This window comes from Camelus bactrianus, chromosome 3 (genome assembly GCF_048773025.1).
Source record: "Camelus bactrianus isolate YW-2024 breed Bactrian camel chromosome 3, ASM4877302v1, whole genome shotgun sequence".
Taxonomy (NCBI): domain Eukaryota; kingdom Metazoa; phylum Chordata; class Mammalia; order Artiodactyla; family Camelidae; genus Camelus; species Camelus bactrianus.
Window position 1 is genome coordinate 67,704,860 of NC_133541.1, and position 13,474 is coordinate 67,718,333.

The window sequence follows — 13,474 nt, forward strand, 5'->3', positions numbered from 1 at the left end:
AGTTGGCACAGCCAGACAAAAAGACTACCCAGAATCCTAGTCTATTAGACCGGCTGCCAAATGTACACCAAGTCTGTACCTTTCCGATTGGCAGAAACCAAGATTTCGAAACACAGAGGGGAAGAAATTGCCTAATGACATCTCAAAAACACAGGGAGAGAAATGCATTCCCCCTAGAAGACCTTTTGTTTCTTTAATGTCAGAAATCTGAAAAGATGTTTTATCAAGCCAACTTTTTTCTACCTGTGCACACACTAAAAATTAACTTTGGACTGTCAGGAAACCCCAATTCGGCCACTCTTAGGGCAAGATCTCCTTTCGTTCCCAATTAAGTACTCGAAGTATAAATTCTGTATGTACATAACAAAATCTCAGTGTCTTTCAACTAAGGATAACCCAGGTACCTCTTCTTGAAACTAAATTTCAAGGAAAATCTAACTTCTTCATAGAGGAGTTTAAGACTACGGAATAAAACCTAAGATCAATCAATAACACAAAATAATGTTTTAATTTTCTTCAGATATATACCCAGCAGTAGAATCAGATTTTTTTTATATTCAGTTACATGAGCTGTTCATAAATATTGGATATTAATCTCTTATTGGTCATATCATTTAGAAATATTGTACCCCATTCAGTACATTGTCTTTTAATTTAGGGGATGGTTTCCTTTGCCGTGTAAAAGCTTTTGAGTTTAATTAGGTCCCATTTGTTTGTTTTTGCTTTTATTTCTTTTGCCACCAGAGACAGATTCAAAAAATACAGCTTTGATTTATGTCAATGTTCTGCCTATATTCTTTTCTAGGAGTTTTACAGTTTCAGGTTTTACATCCATTCTGAGTTTATTTTAGTATATGGTGTGAGGAAATGTTCGAATCTCATTCTTTTACATGTAACTGTCCGGTTTTTCTAGCGCTACTTATTAAAGAGACTAATAATTAAGGATACAGTCCCAATTACAATCAAAAAGAATAAAATACCAGGGAATAAGCTTAACTGAGGTGAAAAACCTATACTCTGGAGGCTATAAAACACTGATGAAGCAATTTGAAAATTACAAAGAAATGGAAAGATACCCAGTGTTCTTGGATTGGAAGAATATTATTTAAATGTCCATACCATCCAAAGCAATCTACAGATTTAATGCCATCCCTACCAAATACTCATGACATTTTCTACAGAAGTGAAACAGTAAAGAACAAAGCTGGAGGCATCATGCTCCCTGACTTCAGACTACTACAAAGCTAAAGTCACCAAAACAGCATGGTACTGACAAAAAAAAATCTGATTAAAATATGAGCAAAAGACCTGAATAGACATTTCTCCAAAGACCTACAAATGGCTGTTAGGCACAAGAGAAGATGTTCAACATCTCTAATTAGAGAAATGTAAATCAAAACCACAATGAAATATCACCTTACACCTGTCAGAATGGCTAGTATCAAAAAGTCTACAAATAATGAATGCTGGAGAGAACATGAAGAAAAGAAAACCCTCCTACACTGTTGGTAAAAATGTAAACTGGTGGAGTCACTGTGGAAAACAGTATGGAGGTTCCTCAAAAAATTAAAAATAGAACTACCATATAATCCAGGAATTCTAATTCTGGGTATATAGCTGAAGAAAATAAAAACACTATTTTGAAAAGATAAATGCTAATACATGGAAACAGCCTGTGTCCATAAGCAGATGAATGATAAATATGTGGTGTGTGTGTACACACACACACACACACACACACACACACACACACACAGGAATATTATTCATCCATAAAAAAGAATGTTCTACTGTTTGCAACAATATGGATGGACCTAAAGAGCATTATGCTTAGTGAAGTAAGACAAAGACACTGTATGTTATCACTTATATACAGTAACTAAAAAATAAAACAAAGTAATATAATATTGTAAATCAACTACATTACAATTAAAAAAAATAAAAAGCATGAAGTTTATACAGGTTTCACAACTGAATTATTATCCAGACTGTCACCGAATTTTGTCAATTATAAGTAATTATGAAATAAAATCCTGGTTGTTAACTACTCTGCAATGAGGGAAATAGTACCTACCTTGCAATAGTACTATGAGACACAGGCATATGTGAAAATAGACCTGGTGCTCCACAGGTGCTCAATTAGTACTCCTTTCCTTCTGTCTTTTCTCTCAATCTATTTGCCTTAAATATGCAAAAGAATCAAGCATACTGTAGTCTCAATTTTAACTAGAACACACTGTATACAACTTACGACATGAGATAGAAATTGGCCAAAACTTTCAGGATCTCTGCTCATGCTTGAGGTAAGCTTCCATATGACCTAGTCTAACTCCCTCTTTTTTACAGATAAAGTAATGGCACCAAAGATCATGCCTTAGCTAAGATCCCCACAAGGCAACATATGCTAAATTTGTGTATGTGTTTGTATTAGAAACAGTCTGTAGCACATTTGAAACAAATGTACAATTGCCTGCAGGATACTGTCTCCATGGAGATAAGCATACTAGAACTTACTATTGAGAGAGGAGTTTCAGTATTTTAAGGTGAAGTTAAATGATCCTAACACTTTAACTTTTTAACTTGATAATGTGAACAATCCAAATACTGTGATCTTAAAGGAACAGCCCTTTTTCATGATTAAATGAAGTGGTTTCATGGACGTCATCTCTCCCCAGGGGAAGATACGAATGTCGGGGGTTTCAAGACCGACTTCTTTCACCACCAAAAGAAGGTATCAGGGAGGCTGAGGGGTGGATTAACCATGGTGAGGTGCCCGGTGCTGTGATGGCTGGGGAGCAGGGTAGAGGGAATGTAAGTGTTAGCTTTGCCAACTACCGGCAGAAAGTAAAAACGGGCCGCTGTTTACAAGTCGTCTGAAGTCAACTTGAGGTGGGCCTGCTGTCCCGAGCGGGCACAGGATCCTAGACCATGAGTGCAGACTGCACATCCTTTCCTACGTTTCATGTTGCCGAAACGACAGGATCTTCAAGAGGTTTACAGTCATTGGAAAAGAGATGACATGAATTCAAAGATTTTTAAAATCATCTTATTTCACACACGAGGTCTTTGTGGAGGGAGACAGCCTGGACAGCAGCTGCCCCTTTTCTCCCCTGCATCCGTGCCTGTCGTCTTTCTCAGCCTTGAGCAAACCTGGACTCAGAACCCTGCACCTCTCCAAGATTCCTTCCCACGAAACCCACTACAGCCAGAGCATTACTGAGCCATGAAGCTCTCCCCCAAAGGCTGAGAGTCTGAGAGAGAAGTTAACCTTACATGCCACCACAGACCACTTCATCCTCAATAATTCTCTGTCTTCAGAGCCCCTCCAGTACCTCGTCATTTCTGGAGGAGTCTTTGCACCTCCTGTCATCATCTGAGGCACATGCACACACACGTGTGCCCACACACGCAGGCCTTGCTTACGGCTCACTCTTGCTCCTAGATATCCCCTGAACTAGAAATGGCTCCCTCTTCTACAGCATTGTGTCTCAGCCTCTACACCAGATGCACGTGGCCAAGTGCCTCAGGAGCTCAAGCTGACTAATGGCCTGTCGTGAGCAGCCGGCATCAAGACTTAGAGGGCCAGTCTGTGGCCTTTTGCTCTGTGGACATACTCCTTGGAATCTCACCCCTTCCTCACAGCAGCTTATCAACTATTTCAAACAAACACGTTGTTCTCGTGAAAGGAAATGCTATCTACCTATATAGCCTGGGAACCAACTTCTTCCTATGTTTTTTCCTAGGCTAACGTAAAAACTGGCTTTAATATCCTGACTTCGTGTGAGAGAAAGCAGCTGTAAATTGCACCCATAGAAGAGGAAGTCAGGCCATACTTTTAAAATGTTTTTCATGGATCACTTCAATAAATATTTGTAATTATCTACTATGCACCAGGCCCTGTGCTAGGTGGGTGCGTGAGGCTTCACTGTGTAATGTGAGCAGCTGGCTCCAGCTGGGAGGATGCCACCTGGGTCTTATAAACACTGCCTGCGTGGTGGGTGGTAAATAGTTGAGGGCACTGGGGTTCAGAGGACCAGAAGTGAAGGGTGTCGCAGTGGGAGGTTTCAGGCTATGAGGCTGCAGCGCTGTAGTAACAGCCACCGCCCTGAGGGAGGCGGGGCTGGGGTCGCTCATTTTCCAGGCGGACTTCTGCTGCTGCTCACTTGAGTGTGCGGCACAGTGTGAGACGTGGAGGCCGCTCACCAGATGCTGCTTAAGTGCCCACATTTAATGCCCTGTGTCACTTCACGGAAACTAAAGGCTGCTTTGATCCGTGCTGAGTAACCACACAGGTATTCACTCCTAGGGCTGTTCCAAGGGAAGGACAAGAGGTGGGAAGTTAATTGCCTGTTTCAGTTTCACTCCAGGTTGCCCCTGCATTCTAATTAGCAGTAAATGAGCTTGGCTCCCCTCAACCAAAGTTGTAAGGGTGCTTTCTTGTCAGAGTTTCTCAGTGTAGCTGAGCAAGAATAAGGAGAGTGTTTCAAGGTAGACTTATAAAGCAAGGAGTCTCGACTTACACCTAAGTTCAACAGAAGGTGGAGGGTCTGTAGCTGCCTGCAGTTGAGAACCCATAGATGAAGGCCCACAGCGTGATTAATTAAACATGCCACACAGGAAGTGCACTCTCTGCTTGGCTTTAGATGACAGGCACTCGCCTCAGTTATTATAATTTCTGCCCTCTACCCTCAGGAATTCAGAGCAGGAGTTCTGATCTTTGATCTCTCCAAGATCCTCACTTTCAATTAAGAGCAATTTGCACAAGTCTTTCAGAAGGTGCTTGGGGTGCAGCTTCCGCTGACGACTGGAAGAACTCTGGTGGCTCCTGTCCTTGCCCAGAGCCCACCATGAGTGACCAAGAGCAGCTGGGTAGACATGTCAGTCCCGAGATGGCTTAGAGTTCACACAATTCTCATGGACGGAATTCTAGATTCACAGAGACTAGGGTAAATTTGGATGAAACTGAAAGAATCCTGGGGAGTGTGCTCCTTGTGAGAGGACATGGAAGAGAGCTAGTTCCAGGTAGAGTGGCCAAAAAACAAAAGGAAGTATTTTGAGAAGATGGTTAGCTAAAGGATATCCCATACCATCCTGTAAAGAGCTGTGGTCTGACAAGGAAAGAAGTTGAGCTGTCCCGAGCAGGACTTGCTCTGGCAGGAGTTCTGGGGGTGGTGCTCCCCCAAGGCAGCCAGAACTCCCCAAGGAGGAGTCAGGGTGCAGGCCTGGCTGGAGGCCACCTCATCCCAGAGGTGGAAAAGTGCTGCCAGGTATCTGCAGGGAAGGAATGTTCCCTAGGGTCTGTGAGACAAGGGCCCTCATGGGGTGGGCCCCAAGAGTGCTGGGCCTCTAAGTGTTCCTTCACGTCGCCGATGGGGAGATGGTTGCGGACGGTTGTCCTGAGTTAGCCCGTGAGCCTGTAGTATTGACCGCTGGTTAGCCATGTAGCATGGTTCCAGGTGGCAGCACCAGAGTGTACAGAAGAGAACTGCATCTCAGCCTCCTTGGCCTATAGCTGCTTCAGAAAAATAGTCTCTTTATCACTCCTAACCAGGCCAGCTCTGCAAACAGGCAGAAAAACATAGGATGTGCATTCAGACCAGACTAGTAAGAGGGTTAGGTATCTGGGTGTACTGGGCTCTGGACTTTGTGGAAAAAGTCAGTTTGGCAAACATTCCTGTGTGATTTTTTGCAGCTCCAGTCTCCCCATGTGTTTGTTCAGTGTGATGATATTTTGAGACAGGTTCTTCATTATTTAGAATACTGGACTCCTGGATGCTCCGTACACTAACGGGCCCCTTGTGCAGACCCTCTTAGAAGCAGCAGCATCCCCGGGGCAGTGGGGCCTCTCCACTGCTGCATGCAGATCAGCATTGGCTGGGGGCCAGGTGGGGAGAGGAAGTGAATCCAGGCTCTAACATCAAGCGTGTGGGCTGCTTAGTTCCTCAAATCCTTGTATGTCACTCCTATCCCCTTGCCTACTATAGATACCATTTCTGGCCCTAGCAAAACAGTAGAGGCAGAAGATATTAAAAAATCAAAGGAAACTACAATACAGTATCCTGCCTAAGTATAGGTGTAAAAGTTTGCTAAATATTAGCAAACTGAATCAAGAATATACATAAAGGATTACACATCATGACCAAGTGGGATTTATCCTAGGCTTGCAGGATTTGTTTAACAGCCAGAAATTAACTTAACACATCAAAAACATATCATAGAAAAAAATGATCATCTTATCAGATGCAGAAGAAACACTTTACAAAAACCAACATACTTTCATGATAAAACACAGAAAAAACTAGGGATAGAGAACTTCCTCAACCTGCTAAAAGGCATCTATGAAATTGAGAAGTATCACAATTAAAAGATTGAAAGATTTTCTCCTAAGATCAGGAAAAAGACAACAATGTCTGCTCTCAATACTTCTATTCAATGTTGTACTTGAAGGTCTACTCCTGACAATTTGATAAGAGTAAACAAACCTGTCAATAATAAAATAATAAAAGCATCCAGATTCAAAATAAAAAGTAAACTCTATTTGTAGATTACATTATCTTATTTGGAAAAATGTAAAATATCCAAAAAAAACCCTCAACTATCCAAATTTATTCGGAATAACTTTAACCAAAGTTCAAGATGTATACCCTGAAAACTATAAAACATTGCTGAAAGAAGTTAAGACTTGAAACACTTAATATTAAGATGTCAATATTCCCCAAATTCATCTATACAGTCAATACAATTTCTATCAGAATCCCAACTGGCTTCTTTGTAGAAACTGATTTAAGGGGATCCTAAAATGTCACAGAAACCTAAGGAACCCAGAATTGTCAAAAGCAATCTTGAAAAGAGAACAAAGTTGGAGAGCATACACAATTTCAAAACCTACTACAAAGATACAGTAGTCAAGACAATGTGGTAAAGGCTTAAGGACAGACATATAGATCAATGGAATAAAATTGACAAGCTAGAAATAAACCCATACATTTATCATCAGTTGATTCGATAAGGATGCCACGACAATTCAATGGGGAAAAATACTCTGTTCAACAAACTGTGCTGGGACGATTGGATATCAACATGTAAAAGAATGAGTTTGGGACCACTAACTCACACCATATACAAAAATATCAAAATATATCTAAGGCTGAAATATAAGGGCTAAAACTATTAAACTTTTAGAAGAAATATGTGTAAATCTTCATGACCTTGTGTTACCGAATCAGGTTCATTTTGCCCAACATGCACGAGACGCCAAGGCTTGCGACAAAGAGGGTTTATTCACAAGGCAGCCAAGCATGGAGATGGGAGAACTAGTCTCATATACACCTCCCTGAAGGCAAGGGACTGGGTTATTCATGGAATAAAGAATAAGGGCAGCAGGGCTGTCTGAGGCATGGGGAGCACGGGGAAAGGTGATTGGCAAAAGGTGTAGTAATGGTTCTGAGCAAGCTTAACTGCAGGCCTCTGCATGTTCAAAAACGGAGGAACTTATCTGATACAATTAGACTCCTAGAAGAGGACATAGGCAGAACACTGACATGAACCATAACAATAATTTTTTGGACCTGTCTCCTAAGACAAAGAAAATAAAGGCAAAAGAAATAAAAGCAAAAACAAAGTGACTTAATTACATTTAAAAGCTTTTGCACAGATAGGAAACCATCAACAAAATTAAAAAACAGCCTACTGAATGGGAGAAAATATTTGCAAATGATATGGCTTGTAAGGGGTTAATATCCAAAATATACAAAGAGCTCATACAACTCAGTGCCAAAAAAACAACTGGATTAAAAAATGGGCAGAAGACTTGAATGGACATTTTTCCAAAGACAACATACAGATGGCCAACAGGCACATGAAAAGATGCTCAACGTTGCTAAAAATCAGGGAAATGCAAATCAAAACCACAGTGAGTTGTTACCTCACACCTGTCAGAATAGCTAAGAGTCTACAAATACATGTTTGCAAGGATGTAGAGAAAAACGAGCCCTTCTGCAATGTAGGCGGGATTGTAAATTGGTACAGTCACTATGAACAAAACTATGGAGATTCCTCAAAGAACTAAAAATAGAACTACCATATGATTCAGCAATTCCACTCCCAGGTATGTGTCCAGAAAAACAAAACTACTTCAGAAAGATAGATGCACCCTAATGTTCATAGCAGCACTATTTACAATAACCAAGATATGGAAGCAACCTAAGTTTCCATCAACAGATGAATGGATAAAGATGTGGTATATATACACAATGGAATATTATTCAGCCATAAAAAGTAATAAAATTCTGCCATTTGCAATGTGGATGAACCTAGAGAGTATTAGGCTTAGTGAAATAAAATCAGACAGAGACAGAGAAGGACAAATACTTTGTATTACTTATACGTGCAATCTAAGAAACGAACGTATATAATAAAAATGGAAACAGACTCACAGAAAAACAGTCAACACAGTAGTGGTTACCAGTGGGGAGAGGTAAGGAGGGAGGACGAGATAGGGGTATGGGATTAAGAGACAAACTACTATGCATAAAATAAGCAAAAGATACACAGTACAGCACAGGGAAATATAGTTATTATTCTGTAGTACCATAAGTGGAGTATAATCTACAAAAATATTGAGTCACTAGGTTGTACACCAGAAACAATACAATATTGTAAATCAACTATATTTCTATTAGAAAAACAAAAACGGGGGTACTTATCATGATCTGCTGGTGGAGTTTTTGGCCCTCTGATACCAAAAGAACACTGAGCAGACATTCGAGCATGCCCAGTAGGAGGGTAGGTGATCCTATCCAGCCTTAATCTGCTCAACTCGAACTAGACATAGCTGACTCCAAGTTCCTGGGAAGCAGCTCTGGGGAGACAGTTTCTTGTTTATGCTACTCGCTGCTTGGAGAACATGCGAGTCTTTTGTAGACAACCTTGATTAGTGAAGGCAGGTGAAATAATCACCCATGATTTCAGTGACCCCTATCTTTTGATCATTGCTCAGTCTTGAGGGATAAGGGGCAATGACCACGCTGGCTACTTCCTGCTGTTAAGGGACGTAGGCCCAACAAGAGCTTAAGGAGTGAAACTGCTCAGCACTCATTTGAGAATGTTCTCTTGTTCCCAGTTTCAAGTTAACATATTGATCCCAGTAAATGCCACCTATGCTCCAGCCCTCAAGCTGTTCATATGTCCAAGACTGGTAACTTAACCCACAATGACATATACCCTGTGGGGGCACACACAAGGCCAGATATATTAAAATTTAAGCTTTTAATTTTAGGGATTTATCTCTAATCACCATAGGGTGTCTCCATCATTATCAGCTTGGCTCAAACACTTGGCTATCAAATATAGAAGGGTCAAAAGCTGGGCAAAAAAACTACAGTGTCTATAACATCCTGACCAAGTAGAACCTTGACAGGTAGATACCAGGGTCTTGTGTGTGTGTGTGTTTAAAAATACAACATGAGAAGACCAAATTTGACTTAGTCAAGAAAAAACAGGGGACAGGAAATTCTATTGATTAGCCTAACCGGATGTTACATCTGAGGGCTTTTTATGATAGGTCAGAGGAATAGTTGAAAAATTGATGACAAACACAACAAATAAGTCAGCATGTCAAATAGAGAATAAGGTTTTGGCTGACATGTCCAACAACTAAAGAGATTACTTGCTTTTGCCTAAATTTGAGAACTCCTAATCACTGAATTAGCCTGGGAGGTTAGGTACAAAGAGAAAGCTTAATGAAAGAAAACAATTCTTGTAACCTAACAAGTTACTTTGACTGCCTTCCAAAGAGTTTTACTTTACCAAAGCCACCACTGCAGCCAGCCCATCCACCTTAATTTCTTTCTCACAACTTCCTTCCAAAGAGCCAACTTAGTATCTGTTAGGGGTTCATTTGCTCAGTCAGAGAGGTCTGTGGCCGGGGGTCTGGACCCAGGCAAGGTTTAGATACTAGATTGCAGTTTTCTGCAGTGTGGTTTCCCTTTCTCGTTGCGTCCCTATAGACAGGATGTGGTGGCTCTGGTGATCCCTGAGAGTCCAGCTTAACTCAAGTGTTACAGCTCCATGACATAATTCCCTTCCACTTCACTGAGAAATAGGTTACAAGCAGCACCTCCTAAGTTCCAGTCCAGTGAGGATGGAGCTGGTCTTCTGGATACTCATTCTTCCAAGATTTCAGTCTAGAGGTTCAATGCTCCTTTAAGAGCTTCATAAAGGGGTTTTGCTATGAGTGCAAAGTTGGAGAGCCAATTGCAGCAGAAACTGGTCATTCCCAGCAATCCCTGCATGTCTCTTGTGGTGGGCACAGCAACCCTGGCTACAGCTTCCCTTCTGTCAGGCAGCCAGTCTCTCTGTCTTGTGAGAGTTCAGAACCCAAGTACTGAAAGAGGGCTGAGAAATCTGTGCCATTTTCTTGGGCACCTTAAAGCCTCTTGCAACCAAAAAGTTCCAAGTCAAAACCATATTTTGGTCTGAAGTGTCCTTTGTTCTACTGGCCATCAGAGTATCACCCACATCCCAGAGCAGGGTTCCTTGTTTAGCTAGGGCCTCTCGAATCTTTTGCCAGGATTTCTCCAGGTATTGTGGGAGAATTTTTAAATTCCTGAGGTAGTACTGTCCGCAGTACTATTGTTTTACTCTTGTATCAAGATCTTCCCATTAGAAAGTAGACAGCTCTTGGGATTAAAAAAGAGGGGGGGGGGGGGCATTCTTCAAATCCAATATTGTAAATCAACAAAAATCTCCAAAGTAGTGAACAGACTGTAGGGGTTAGACACCACTGGATGAGTGTATTCTACAACTTGATTAATTGCTATTAAGTCATGTACAAAAATATTCAACAGTGCCTGTTTTCTGGACCCATAAAATTTGAGTATTATAAGGTAACCCCTAGGGGTGTATTAAATCATATTTGAGGAAGGCCATGAGCAGGGGTTGAATTCCATGCTTTGCCTGCCCCTTTAATGGGCAATGCTTTACGTTTTGAATTTTGCCCCAGGGCAGAGCCCAACCTGTAAAGGTATAGCTGTCTTTGCTCTTCCTGGTCGCCCATCTGCCCAGACTTCTGGACTCACTTTTCTGCAGTATCTCGTCCACAATGGTCACAGGCTATTTTTTGGGGGGTTGGAACAATAGAGCTAGCAATGTGTAAGCCTGCTCTGGTGATACCTTAATGTTCATTCATCAAGATGCAAAAGTAACCCTGGTATTTAATTTAGTAAATATCATCCCAGAAGGGGAGTGAGGCATTCAGGCATGTATAGAAAGCTATGCTTCAGATGGATTTTCCCCATCTGACAATCTAGCAGCGAGAGAAAAGGCTTTTCCAAGGTTTCTCCAGACACCCCAGTTACCAATTTAGTCTCAGAAAGTTTATTAAGTCAGATATTTAAAACCAAGTAATTAGTCCCTGAATCAATTAGAAAGCCCAAAAGTTGATTTCCCACCATCATTGTCAGCCTGGACTCCAAATGGGAGATACTGATGGACGGGCCAGATCTAAGGGAGCCTCTAGGCCCCACCATTCTTGGTCATTGTCATTCTCAGTTAGCTCCAGCATCTGAAGTACCACTTGTTTACCTTTAAGAATCTTACCTAGGATGGGACACTCTCTTTTCCAGTGTCCCTCCTGTTTGTAACATGCACATTGGCCGGGTCCTGCTATTGAGCTCCCCATTAGAGCAGAAGCTTGGGGCTCCCTACCACTTGCTGAGTCCCTCACAGGGGTCTTCAATTTGGTCTGGTTCTTCCCTATATTAAGGCAGCTGCTGGCAGAGTAGCCCATTTTATCCTCCACTGTTCCTTTTTCTCCTGAACCCAGTCTCTGCCATTAAAAACTTTAAAAGGAATTTCAGCAAGTAGAGACATAAGCACCCCTAAAATCCCTTTCCAACTTTTCTGGTTTCTTCCATCTTTCAGGGGAGCTCTGACAAATGAAAGTGATACTGACCATCTTTTAGTTCTCTGGGGCCTCAGAGCTTGTATTTGTGTATGGCCTATAAGCTCTAAAGACCGTTCTAGAAATTCTGAAGGATCCTCACTTGGTTTCTGTTTTACTTCCTGTACTTTATTAAGGTTTCTTTGTTTCAGCACCCCTCTTCACAACCCTCGAAAAATGCAGCCTCGATCATGTTCAAGTCCTGGCCCATCCCCAGCATTCACATCCCAGTCAGGATGCGCTGTTGCTACAGATATGCTTGCAGAACCTCATCCGGGGCCTTCTGTATGAAGCTGATCTACCTCATCCCTGGCTCTATCCTGCACCATTCTCCGTTCTTCTGAAATGAGGAGAGTGTTTAATGAATTTTGAACACCTGCTCAGGTTGGGTTGTGGATTGTAAAACTCAATGAAAAAAAGTTTTCCGTTCTCTATGCGTCATCTCTACAAGCTGAAAATTGGCATAGTGTTCTTGCACTTAAATAAATCTAAAGTTGAAAAAGGGGAGTGGCCCAGAGCAACCCCACTGCTGCCTAGTCTCAGCGTTCACAGCTGCAATGAGGACTTTCCTTAACAGATACTGCCCCACCTGAGTTTGGGTAGCTCCCTGGTCAAATCAAGGGGCCTGGTGGGTTTGAGGGGAAGATACCATTCCCATTTCTCTCAACCTTCAAAACTGGGGGAGGGGGGAGGCTCAGACAGTGGCAACAAAAGAGCAGCAGTGCCATCATCCTCTTTGTCATTAGAATCAAGGTTCCCTGCCTGTTGGACCATAATTTCACATCTTCTTTGCACAGGTTTATTCTGATACGATAACATACAAGACTGTACATAAAATAGGAAAAATGGGGTGAAAGACCTTAACAAAATTCATCTGGTTGCAAATTTGTACTGTAATTTAAGGATCCATTTTCAGGCTGTTTTGTTTACAGTCTAAAGGATATGGTGGGCATGCAGTGCTACAAAAAAAATACCATCTTCTTTTCCCTGGATTCATAACTTAAAGTTACCCAGTTTTGGAGAATGTAGCCTAGAGGGCTGCAAGGGGGAATTAAAGAAGCCTTTCTCATTTTGAAAGGGCTTTGTTTCCAGATGGTTGCAGCAACAAAATCTTTCTAAGGGTCCTTGTTATGCTCACCAAGAAGCTCAATCCCCAATAGCCAGTTCTTAACAATTAAGACAATCAGACAAAAATAAAAACACCACAAGACCAAAACCAGAGCCCTGGGCCTTTAACCCAGGTATGGAGTTCCTCAGCAACTGTGAATTTTTATATTGTTTGTCACAATCCTGCCTTCAGCAACAGGCAATGGTTTTTTTAGATAAGACACCCAAAGCACAAGCAACAAAAGGAAAAACAGATAAATATCAGTTCATCAATATTAATAACGCATGTGCATCAAAGAACATTATCAAGAAAATAAAGAGACACATCATAGAATGGCACAAAATATTTTCAGACCATATATCTGATGAGTGTGATATCCAGAATATATAAAGAATGCATAGAACTCAACAATAAAAAGACAAATA